At 38.2% G+C, this 13051-nt stretch overlaps 1 long non-coding RNA gene and 2 pseudogenes across 1 annotated transcript; 2 read left to right on the top strand and 1 right to left on the bottom strand.

Annotated features, from left to right (window-relative positions):
- The first annotated feature begins 290 nt into the window (after positions 1 to 290).
- Positions 291 to 1779, top strand: LOC141818434 (uncharacterized). The gene is made up of 3 exons (XR_012600966.1): positions 291 to 749; positions 832 to 919; positions 1195 to 1779. It is a non-coding gene; the product is annotated as an uncharacterized LOC141818434 (long non-coding RNA).
- A 1524-nt stretch (positions 1780 to 3303) lies between these two features.
- Positions 3304 to 5052, bottom strand: LOC141818433 (uncharacterized; annotated as a pseudogene).
- Positions 5053 to 8194: 3142 nt separating this feature from the next.
- On the top strand, positions 8195 to 13003 carry LOC141818432 (phosphoinositide phosphatase SAC2-like; annotated as a pseudogene).
- Positions 13004 to 13051: the final 48 nt, after the last annotated feature.

The following is a 13051-nucleotide window of genomic DNA, read 5'->3' on the forward strand; positions in this document are numbered from 1 at the left end:
CCTCGGGGCATAGGTGAGTTGGTTACGACGTAGCAAATTTGCAAAAGAGGACAAGGATTCGAATCCTGACGAAGCCAGGCAATATGACCAACTGCACTTTCTCAATTTACCTCCCTCCTCACAGATCCACTTTTTTTTTTTTTTTTTTTTTTTTTTTTTGCATAAAACGGGTCTACCAGCACGAAAGCACCTTGGCTCGATCTGTAAAATACGGTAAATAAAAAAATAAATAAAGTAATGAATTTCGGGTTTAAAACCCCATTAGGAATCCGTTAACTTTTTCCCTCGTGCGACTCCTCTTCCGCCCGGAAGGAAAGCGTTTCCCCTTTTCTTCGCCGAAACCGGCGGCCGCGACCTCCTCTTTTTCTCCTTCTTCCTCCCTGCCGCAACCCCTTTCCTTCTCACTAGTGCGATTCCTCCCTCTCCCTCTCCTTCGTGCCCTAGCCGCGAGTTTCACCGTGCCGGCGCCGCCTGATCCTGTGCCGACTGTCGCAGGCCTCGACAGCAGCCCAACGCCGCCCCCTTTTCTTCTCAATCGTGAGAGTACAGAAGTCGATCGACTCTTCCTCTCCTTTTTTCTCCCACCTTGCGAGTTCCCTCTGCAGCCGACCCTTGCTCTTTCACGCATCCGTTGCCGGCTCTTCACTGCTTCAAGCTACCGCCGGGCAACAGTGGGTCTGTTGTTTTCCCTGTCACGAAAGCTTGGGACCGGAGAGGAACCCGATCGGGAGTGGATCCGACCGTGATCGGTAAGAGGCTATTTGTTGGATTCATGGGATGTCTTCAGATTTTTAGGATTTGTTGATTGCTGATTTGTGGTAATTTGAGCAGATCGGTGAAAGTGGTTTCTCTGTTTTCAACAGAGTGTGGAAACAGACCGAGCGTGGAAGCAGAACTCAGTTAGGGTTTCCGAACGGAGGTAAGGTCTTTGCCCTTGAATTATTGGATCTGTTCGTGGTTGTTTAATTTGTTAAGTTGTGGATTCAATTAGGAATTAACTGATCTGTTCAGTAAACTCTTAATGTGGGGATTGATAATCGAATGATTGTTTAGGTTAGGTTGGTTTGGTTGGATTTTGTTGCAAGGTTTTGCTCTATCTAGTCTTGTGAAGGTCAACCCAAATAGAGCGTAAGAGTAGGTTGAGAGTTGCTAAATTAATGATATTTAGTAGTGCTGTATGTTTTTAATTGGCAGGACCTTGACTGGTGGATCCTGCTACGTACGAGGTGTATTTTCGTGAAGTTTTCTTTTCGAATACGAACCACTGGAAGGCGGGTATCTTAACCTGATATGTATAGATTACTATTACTTGCAGTAATTTTGTTTGCTTACATATGTCTATGTTGAGCATTGATCACCACTTGATATTGGTACCATGCTATTATCTGCTATTCATTTGACCTATTATCATCTTGATAGATTTACTATTCATTTGATTATATGTCATCTTATTTCTGTTGCCTATTATTTGGAGTAGTAGATCGATAGATGTTGCATATACTATGGTTACGTAGCATCTCTACATTATTACATGCTGGCCAGCATTCTGTCCACTCGGTCACGCAATAGCAGTGACGTCAGAGTGCACAGTGGTCACCACCCTACCCACGCGACCTCACCATTTGAGTGTGATGGATCTGACGGGCATAGTTCCCACGCGACCTCACATATGGGTGATGGATCTGACTGACATTATATAGTTTCCACGCGACCTCACCATTGGAGTGTGATGGATCTGACGGGCATAGTTCCCACGCGACCTCACATATGGGTGATGGATCTGACGGGCATCAGGATGACCAGAACATGTCATTTCTTCATGTGCATATTGTATGGTTGTATTTGCATTTGGTTGTGGTTACTGTATTTGGTTATTGCATATGTTTGATATGCGTACACTGGAGGTCTGATGCATTTGGTAGGTGATTTTGGTATGTACAACTCTTTCGTTCTTCCAGTTTTGAATTTCTTACTATCCTTTCAAGAGATGGTACTTGCATGACTATTACTGTTAGGGATAGTTTCACTATACATGTCTACTAGATATCCGCTGAGTTCTTTGAACTCACCCCGTTGATTTCATTCTTTTCAAGTTGATGTCAGTCTGGAGAGTCGCCCTGCTAGTCCCCTGTCAAGATGATCGCGATCATTTGGTTTTTCACTATGTTTTCGGTATTTATGTCGGTACTGGTTCTATATAGTATGTGTCTGATTATACATGTTGGATTTGAGTGTTTTTGTTATAGTTGCGGCCTTGTGGGCCTTATATAGTGTTTGTTATGCACTTTTGACATGTTTTGTTTATGGATTGTGGCCGTGTAGGCTTATTTGTGGCCTTGTAGGCCTTATGATAGATATGTATCCAGGGAAATAACAATTGTTATAGGGGAGATGCTGTCAAAATTTTCGACAGTCATCTCCCGGGGCGTGACAATTTATTTGGTATCAGAGCAGGTTTCCGAGTCTTGATAAAAATATAATAAACAAAATTGATTAAAAATATTACTAAATAAAATTTATATAAAATTCTAAAAATAAAGTATTGATAAAAAATAATAAACAAAATTGATTAAAAAATAAAACTAAATAAAAATTAAATAAAATTGAAAAAAATATCATATTGATGAAAAAATAATAAATTAAATTAATTAAAAAATAAAACTAAATAAAATTGAAAATAGATGAGAGTTATTCTTAAATAAAATTAATTAAAAAATAAAACTAAATAAAAATTTTAAAAGATAAAAAATAAATAAATAAAAAGAAGAGGATAGAAATGTCATTAGAATGGGAGAGAGAGGAAGTGGGAGGGGGGTGCGGTGTCAAAGGGGGTGCGAAAAGTAGCTCTCTTTCAATTATTGTACAAGTGGTGGATACGCATCTAAAATTGTTAGAAGTTAGTTCACACACAGATCACGAAAGCAAAATCTACTTACAAGATCTGACCAAGAGGAATTTGATTCACCTGGTAAATTATACCTGCTGCATTCTCTTCTTCAGGGATAAACAAACTCTTCTCTTGCACTTGCCATGATGACATTAATGCAAAAAAGCTTATTGATAGTTATCCAGATTTGTGAGTCCAAATATTTTCTTGGGAAATTTTAGTGTTCAAAAGCCACGGAGAGATAGATGCAGTATGAAACAGAAACAAGGTGTACTCACATTAAGGCAGGCATAACAACTACCAGTACTAGGTTAGTCTTGCTTGAAGGGCATATAACGTACACTCCCAATTCAATCCAAGTAAAACGAAACAGAAATCATCTGAAAGTTTATTTTAGCTACTAGTTCACTGCTATACTAAGAAATATAGAGAAGACGGGGAAATTCACCCAAGAATAAGAGAATGGGGAAACCGAAACTAGAATTTAATTTCCAAACAGTGACATCAGCATCACAGGTTGAGACATCATGTTTGGATGAAACCTTTTGCTTTCTTCCACTCCTTCTCTTGCTATTATTAATGCCTCCTTTTCCTTTTGATGACTGTTCAACTGCCCAAGCAAAAATATTCAATGAATCAGTACATGAATATGAACATGGACCGTGTTTAAAATCATAACTCGTTGGTCTATTGATCTCATTTGGGCACTAAACATAATCCTACTAATCCAGAATCTCTATCAAATCTGGACAAATAAGCAATGTTATCATCCAGCATCAAAGTAACTGGGAAGTGGGAACCATGACTTCAGCCAGCTCAATTGGCATTTAGTTTAGATTCATATGACCTACGACCACCAAACTTTTCAGGTCCACTGGATTATGAGACAAGGTGACCAGATAGTTCGTAGATGAGGGATTAACTGGCGTCTGATCTAACATAATATGATTTAAAAGAGACAATAATTGAATCCGTGAACATGGGGATGCAATACGAAGAACATGAGGAGTGACTTAATGACTCACCCCAGGACAGAAACCTGTGGCACTAAATTCCAATCCATCTAAATTTGCCTTTCCTAAATTCACAGAAGAATTGCACCGCTTGTATCCACGATTTGCAAACTGCATCCCTGATCGCGATGTAGAATTATCTTGGGCATTAGTTGAATGAGTCTATGTACCACATAACCCGGCCGGGATCTAGATCGTCCTGGAACATCTCCACAAACATCTTCTGCAGCTCCTCAATTAGGCTATCGTTGCTGCCCTTCTGGTCAAATGAAACAACCTAGATTTCATCACACTGGTCGGCCAAAAATTTAGCAGACCCAAACAGCCTAAATTACATGAGTTCAGACTAAGAAACCCGATCGAAGAAAAAATTGTCTTACACCAGGTTTTGTTTGGTTGGCTCATCATCTGGACTATCTCCCCCAGAAAATCTCCCATCCCCTGCACAGTGAACGAGAATAATGTGTTTGGAATAATAGTTGATCATACATTAACAATCTAAACAAACAACAGTACTGTTACGAGTAGGAACGTACATATTCGTCCTTGTCATCTTCCTTGTCATAGACGCCCACATCGTAGAGGAATCTCTTGTTTGAGTTTGAGAGAACGTACTGATCGCACACAAACTTCTTAACGAGAGAAGCAAAATTACAAGTGGAATAAAGAATTTTATTCATTTTATGGTATTATTTAAATTAATTGTTGCAGCAGGTGAGCTAGGCGGGATATAATGGAGAGAGAGAATATATGGACAGAAACCAACCAGAGTAGGCATTAATTCTGGATTCCCTGAAACTTCTCTTTCGCTTCCTCCTTGCTCTGAGTGCTCGAGCACTTATCTGGATGTCATTTCTGTCGCCCATTGATTCAAAAATTAACAGTCATCAAAGAGAGAGATCCAGCTTTCAGAATCCCGATCGAGAAGACTCAACTTTTACAGGTCAAGAAACTAGAACAAGCAAAATCATTGGGAATAAATAATGTATAGCATGCCAAGAAATGAAGGCAAAAACCAATAAAATAGATTTGAATTCGAAAACGCACCATGACGAGCTTCTTGTGCGCATTCCTGATCTCGGCTTCGGAACACTCCTTCCTGACCACCAAAATCACATAGAAATCTCCATTCTTCTCGTCTCCCCTGGACATTGTAGACACCCTTCTTCTGCAAGAATACCATCAAAGCCGTCGCCTCGGCCACCGGGAACGCAGAAGAGATCAATCGTAGTCAATCGAAGTCAATCGAAGTCTTTGTCTGTATTTTCAAACACGTCCTCTATATAAAGGTGGAATCCGTCACCTTAGCGGTCTCACATGATCGGCTCCACAACTATCTATGAGAAGATAAATCGAGAAACTACAGTTGATCACGATGCAGAAGGGTATTGCCTAACTTTGTCAGGATTCGAATCCTTATCTTTTTTTACAAGTCTGTTGCGTCGTAACCAACTCAGCTATGCTCCGGAAGCATCAAACACGTCCTCAATTTTGCTCAGATCACGCCACGTCAGAAACATAAGCTTGGACAGCCAGTGTTTTTATATTCATGCGAAATGGGCCCCGCCCGTCTAAACCCGGTTGAACAAGATGAAGGCCCACGGGCTGGCCGGTAAGGAATATATTCTTATCTCAGTAGTGTTCAGAGGCATCAACTACAAGGCTCATTTATAAATAAATTTAATTTAAAAAAACATTAAAAAAGTATCTACTTGTAGTTTTTTTTATTCGAATCCATCAAATTATTTTATCAATTTTTTGTTTGAATTAATTTGCATCGATTATTATTATATAATTAAAATGGGAGTCCTCTTATTCTTTTTGTTAAAAACATCCGGGGCAATGATGCAACGGTAGGACATCCAGGTTGTGACCTAGGGACCCACGGTTCGATCTCCAGTTACGGTGTATTTGCAGGAATTTTCCTCCAAATGGGGAACGCAATCCCAGTTACGGTGTATTTGCAGGAATTTTCCTCCAAATAGGGAACGCAATCAAAGGATGTTGGGCATCTGGATTGGCCGCCGTATGCGCTTCTCAATTTACCCTGGTGGTCGGTGGGAAACTTCCGTGGGACCGGACCGGCCACTCCCAGGGATTGAATCCATGAGACTGACTGGGATTTATCATTTTTTTTTTATTAAAAACATAAAAAGACAACTAATTAAACAAACATGTGCCTGTGTTTTTAATATATAAAACAATTTTTAACTGTTCAGATTCTACTCCGACTAATTAATTTTATCTTTCTAAAATTAAAAAATTTGTCTTCTATTTTTTTCACTCACTCAAAACTCAAAATAAAGTAGATTCGATATCTCATGCCACCTAAACGATCGACAGCAAGATTCAGGTGAAGATCCAGTTGCAGTAATTAATTAAGCCAAAGATGTGACAGTTTTCTGTTGCACTCCAGTCATTAATGTGATTTCCACAAGTAACGACACCTTTAATTAATTCACATGCTCTCACAATTATATTGCCTGTGTTCCAGGAAATCTCACGCAACAGCACGATGATATGCCTGCCCTAGTTCTTCCTCTTCCATGGCTTTGCATGGGCCATGCAAAAACCTATGACCGTACGTATCTTTTTCAATTAATTCTCAGAAACTTGTGGCTTCGATCGATCATTAATTCTCTGCTGCTTCACTTTTTAGCTTAATTCGTTCCTTAATCTTTAAAGAGTCAAGAGAAATATATATATATCAGCGGAACAAAGTCCATGATTAGTAATAGACAATATCATTATGCCATTAATTTAGCAAACAGACTAGCTTAAATAATCCCAGCTGTACGTTCTGACTTAATTTGAACCCTTTAATTTCTTCTAGTTATTCTTAATTACGTTTAATTCTTCTTAATTAGCTGATCTAATTAACTTCAACCTTTCATATAAACAGATGCATAATTCAGTCAACTCAACTGAGTTTCTATATTACATATAAAAATCTACTGCATAGAAAAAATTAAAGTTAACACAGTTTGGTAAAAAGCTGTTCTTTGGATCTTTGTTAATTTCTGAAAGATTTTTTTAAATATATATATTTTCTATGAAGACTTTCTTGTATTACTAAATCATCGTAATTAAATTATTCACAAACATTAATTAATCAGTCGTTTTTATGTTGTCATTTCGTCACGTCATGGTTAAGTTGAACGATTATATATATTGACGTACTCAATCAAATATAATTATGATTGATTAATTTTCAGCAAGTGATAGGATTAAACATGGCAAAATAAAATGAAAACTTGAAAAATTAAACTCTGTCAAATTTCTTTAATTTCGAGTTATAATTAACAAAAGAAAACTAAAATTGACTTGAACATTAATTAATGATTTCATCAGGAATTAAGGAAAGAACAGCTGGCCAATTACTGCTGAACCGGAAAATTTCAAATTACAGATAATTATTAATTAAATATACATCGTTTGAAGCTTAATTTCCAGGAATTCGCTAAGAATTAATCAAATAATTCTATAATTAATGTTTTGACCAAATAATTATTTAATTATTTTTCGTGGTGTGAGATTCAAGCCGAACATCTCGATTTAATTTGTAATAAGGCAAGTGATAATCACATTAATTATGATTAGTTAATTACATTTTCAGTACGACCCATTCAAGTCAAGTCAAATATGAGCTAGACAATAATGGTTGTTGGTATATTATTTTGGGCAATTTATCAAAAGACCCTCCTAAGTTTAAGAAATACCTAAAATAAATACCTCTCCATCTGAGCTAATTTTTCCTGAGCCAAAATTATAGTCGCCTGCCCGTGAGTTCATGGTAGAGCTGATGCACGGCCTTCGTCAATAGGAATTTCACAACATTATCGACCATAATTTTGAGGCTAGATTACGAGCATTCACGGTCATTTGATCGTGAGTTCATGCTATCTAGTCGAGAATTAATTGTGATAATAAACTCGTGGCTACGAACTCATAGACGCATGCCCAAACCACGATTTGGCATGCGGCAAGCTTATATGATCCGTTCAGGGCAGAGTTCACACCTAAATCGAGAGCTCGTAGCCCTTCGTGACCGACGATCGACTTTAGACTCGAGCCGCAAGATCACGAGTCTAGCCGCGAGCTCGGCCATGATTTCACACCTAGTTGACAGAAAATTTAAGTAATTGAGCGCATACTAAGCACTACATTAACGCCCAGTTTACTTGGAGGGGCAGAGTAGAAAAGTAAACTGTGGAAAGTTTTCCTCTCTAATCATCCGTCCATCGTTTACTTTTTAAAATTTTTAGAGAGGAAAAGAAATTTCATCCGTCAGCGGATGATTATTTTTCCCTCAAAATTCATCCCCACCAAATCGGGCGGGGCGGAAAGCGAGGCAAACCTCCATCCGAATGCAGACACCGAAGCGATCGTGGGCAAAAAGGCTTCACTTTTTGTCGCCACCGGATTTCGCTTTTGTCCTTCCAACCTCTACCTTCCTTCCGTCCGTCCCAATCTGCCCCGAGGACGGTGTTGGCGCCGGCGGACGGAGGAGGAGGGGTACGGGGACTCACCTTCGGTGTCTCTGGTAGCAACGGACTGCTTGCTTCTGCTCCCACAAAGAACTCGCTGAACGATCGAAGCAAGAAAGCAAGAAGGGAAAGGGAGTGTGGAGCTTTGGAAATGGTGGAGGAAGGGAGCAGGTGAAGGCCTCAGCTGAAAGATAAGCAGCAGCCTGGCAACAACCTTCGCTTCTGAAAGATAAGAAGCAGCAGTCAGGTTCGGCGACGTCGTTCCCTTCTCCTCCTCCTTGTTTACCTATAATCCATCCTTCGTCTTTCCATTCCCTTTTCCTAGGGATTTATTTCCACTGTGGATCCCTTTCCTTTCTTCATCCACAGTTTGAAGAAAGGCAAAGGGTTCCCGTGTATGATCTCAAAAGGGAGCATAAAGAAGGATATCGTCATGCACGAGTTGGGGGCGGGTCAAATGGCTCAGGTCCGAGTCGTGCTCGATCGACTCGTTCTCTCCACACTACAAAATCGTGCCACTGAAACAAAGGCACCACTTCCGCGTTCGGTTTGAAGATCAGATCTTCCTTGGAATCTATAAAATAGGCGGAGAAGAAATAAGCGACCTTGTTTCGGAATCGCAGCTTTTCCAACTCGCCTTCTATCCTTCTGTTTGTTTCCAATTTCGTCTCCCAGTTGTTTTTTTTTCTTTCTTTCTTTCTTTCCTTGCAAATTAAGCGCATCTTTCTCGTAGTTTCTTCTATTGTTCTTGTCTTTGCAATAATCAAAGCCCACATACCCCTTGATTTTGTCTTGATTTGCATTATTGGGCATCAAAAGTAGATCTTTCTACCCAAAGATTGCAACTTTTCGTTGCTTAGTTTCTCGTCTTATCGTCGCTTGTTGTTTGCTCCGGTGCCTGGATGGAAAAGAGGAGATTTGGTGGAGCTTGAGTTGGGGTGGGCAAGGAGGCAAGGGAAGAAAGTGAGAAACGATGCTATATTTGAAGCAGCCGCGTGGGAACCTGGAGCTGCGTCGGCGGAGCGCCTGATCTCGGAACATTTTGATGCCCAACTGAACTGATGCGGCCCGAGCCAGGGGCTCGGGATCCGGATAGAATGGCGACGGAGGCAGGTGAGGAGGGGCGGATCCACGACGAGTCAGCCGATGCCGGCCGGCGGATACCTCCATAGTTTCTAGCTCTACGAGACTCAATCCGTAAGAAAAAAACGCTGACGAATTTTTTTGTTTCTCTTCTTCTATATCTTGTTTCAATGATAGCTCGAAGTTGCTTCTATGTTCCATTTCATCTCATAGCTCGAGAATCTAAACACACAAGTTTTTTGTGTTCTCATATTATTATTCTCTGCAACCTTTCTACTGGATTTGTTGGCGTTCAATCATTTCTTGTTCGGGGATCAATTAATCTGCAGGTCAACCTTGAGGAATTTACCTGCAAGCTATATCTAATAAAGAAATTTCAACTTGGTCATAAAAAGAAATCCAAATTTCCAAATTTTCGTTTTCGTGTTGGAAATAATAACTATTTGAAATGTAGGCATATTCCTTCAATGTACTGTTGCAATACAACTTATTCCACCAGTGATTCCTATTCATAGTAGTTAAATATTTTATTATTTGTTATCTTTTACCTGCACCTTATACCAAATCTGTTTTTTTTCCCTCTGTTTAAAAAATTTCTTCTTTCCTTTTCCAACAACCACTCGGAAGAAGGATAATTGTCTCCTTGATATATATATGCAGTCCTGCTTTAGTACTTGCTTATTCATTGTCTGTATGATCCTGTTACCAAAACTTTTACTTGATTTGGCGCTTGATCCTGCAGAAATTTTATATGATTGGAAGGAGCAAGAGCAAAAACTTCTTGAAAGTGTTAAAAATTGACAGGTCAGAACCTTCAGAACTTAATATACACGAAGACTCTACCACATACTCAGAAGATGAATGTAAAGAACTGCTAAATCGGATACATGAGGGAAACAAGTCCACCGGTGGACTGAAGTTTGTAACAACTTGTTATGGCATTGTTGGTTAGTGCAGTCTTAGTCTTGTGTCTTATGTTGTAATTGGTCGTTTCCACTATGCATAAGTGAATATTTTTGTATCAGGATTTTTCAAATTCTTGGGGCCGTACTATATGCTGCTTATCACCGAAAGAAGAGAGATTGGAGCTATGTTTGGCCACACAATTTATGCTGTTGTGAAGAGTGAAATTATCACAATTCCAAATTCTATTGTCCAATCTAAGATGACCATTACCAGGAATGAAGACAGGTTTTTAAATTTCTATACTGCTCCATCGATATCAAATGTTAAGACATATAGTGCTTACGATCGCGACATGTGCTTCACAGCCTGAAAAGCTAATAACAGTAATTTTTCCTTTAACTTGCAAGCATAATAGCGATTGTCATGTCAATCTCAACCAGTGCTACCAAATGAGTTTCACTTTTTTATCTGAAAATCATCAACTTCTTTTTTAAAAATCCTTTTCTATTTTTCAAAATAATAAATAAATAAATAAAGGTGGTCTATTTTGTTGATTAGAAAAACTAATGCAATTACTTTTTTATTCATTGTTGTTTATTTTAGCTAAGAATACTCATGCATTGGCAAGTCATTTTTCTTTAGGACTTGAGCATTAGATAGCCAATTTCATGTTTCAGAAATGTTTCATGCATTCTTTATTTTCTATTTAATTATCATGTATATTTTAATATATCTTTAGTATTGCTTTTTTGTATGTCTTGTTTGTATTTTGACCTCGGCAAAGCTTTATCCTGATCAAATACTTATTTGGTCTGAATAAATTCACAGGTACAGGAAGCTCTTTCGGACAGTAGATCTTACAAAAGATTTCTTTTTTAGCTATTCGTACCATATCATGCAAAGCTTACAGAAAAATATATGCCAGAGTCGTCCCGGGCAGATGATGTACGAGACGATGTTCATATGGAATGAGTTCTTGACTCGTGAGATTCATAATCATGTTAAAAGTACTCTATGGACAGTTGATTTGGTGTATGGTTTCTTTAAGCAGGTAGATATATTTTATAATATTTTTTATTTAACCTTTTGATGTTTTCTTTTCTAAAATTAATTTTCAACATAGCAATGGAAAGGAATAATATGGGTTTTTATGAGCTATAAAGTGCTCATGCACATCAGTAATAAATGATTGATCACTTTCATATCTTTGTTGGAGGTTTCATTTTTCTTGGTGTCTATATGCTCTTTTTTTTCTGACAAAACCCTATCTGATAATACTTATTATGATAATTTGTAGTTTTTCCACTCAAATTTGCAGAAGTTTTTGTTATTAATGTATCCCTTGGAATCAAAATGATCATGAATACTGACTCACTGACTGCAAGTATGTTGTAGTTCATCTTATGCTGTTTGCCTGTTCCAGATCATATTATTCTACCCTTTAGATATCACCACTTGATTCTTTCAGGAATACTTTAGCAATAAAGTAATAGATTTGTCATTGTTAATTCAGGAGAAACTTTCAATTTATGGAGAAGATTTTTGGTTGACTCTAATTGCTAGGCGCTCACGGCACTTTGCAGGGACCAGGTTGTTATGCTATTGCTGCTTTTTTTTCATGATTATGTTTCATTTATGTGTACTGATTGCATTTAATAAAATCACATATTTTGTTTTCATCTTGTGCTTTTTTCTTGCCTTCTTGTTAATTCTTGAAAATGCCATTGTTCTTGTGGATTAGGTTTTTGAAGCGAGGTGTCAATGAATATGGGCATGTAGCAAATGACGTTGAGACAGAACAGATTATCTATAAAGACATTCCTGGAGAAATTCCAAAAAGTGTTAGTTCTGTAGTTCAGAATAGGGGTTCAATACCTCTGTTTTGGTCTCAAGAAACCTCAAAACTTAACCCGAAGCCCGATATAATAGGTAAGTTTTAAAGGTCGTGAACACTCTCTCTCTCTCTCTCTCTTCTCTCTCTCTGTCTCCCTCTGTGGGAAACTGGAAGGAAATCCTGCAAGCTTAGCTAATATATGACATTTGCTTAAAAAGTAAATATCTACTTTTTCCCCTTAAACAGTGAAAAAAGAAAAAGGTTATCTGGCTACTCGGCTTCATTTTGAGAATCTCAGCAAAAGATATGGAAATCCTATTATCATTTTGAACTTGATAAAGGTATTCTTTATGAATCTTTCCCATCTTCTTATTGTGCATAAATCATTGGATAAAGATTAATAACCAATTAGATGTTGTCACCCTCACTCATAGTTCTGGTTACTTTAAACAGTCAGAAGAAAAGAAACCTCGGGAATCTATTCTACGTTCAGAATTTGCTGATGCAATTGAGTTTATCAATAAAAGTTTACCTGAAGAATGTAGCTTGAAGTACCTACACTGGGATCTTCATAAGCATTCTCGAAGGTACTAGGCTTTTGTGAATCTAGGATATATGTTCCTGCATCACTGCTAGAAATAATTAGTTTTTCTGTCACAGCAAAGCTAAAAATGTGCTTAAGCTATTGGGCAAAGTGGCAGCGCGTACCTTAAAGTTAACAGGATTTTTTTATTGTGAAGTAATACCAAGTTTAAGGAATGAAGGTGACTTAAGGTGGCCCAACTTTGTGTAAGTATATTCTCATATGCATTCTGGCGTTTCTATTTTCCAATTTAATGAA

Source organism: Curcuma longa, unplaced genomic scaffold, assembly GCF_044706935.1.
Source record: "Curcuma longa cultivar G26 ecotype Majalengka, Jawa Barat unplaced genomic scaffold, ITB_CL_G26_1.1 contig_24800, whole genome shotgun sequence".
Lineage (NCBI taxonomy): Eukaryota > Viridiplantae > Streptophyta > Magnoliopsida > Zingiberales > Zingiberaceae > Curcuma > Curcuma longa.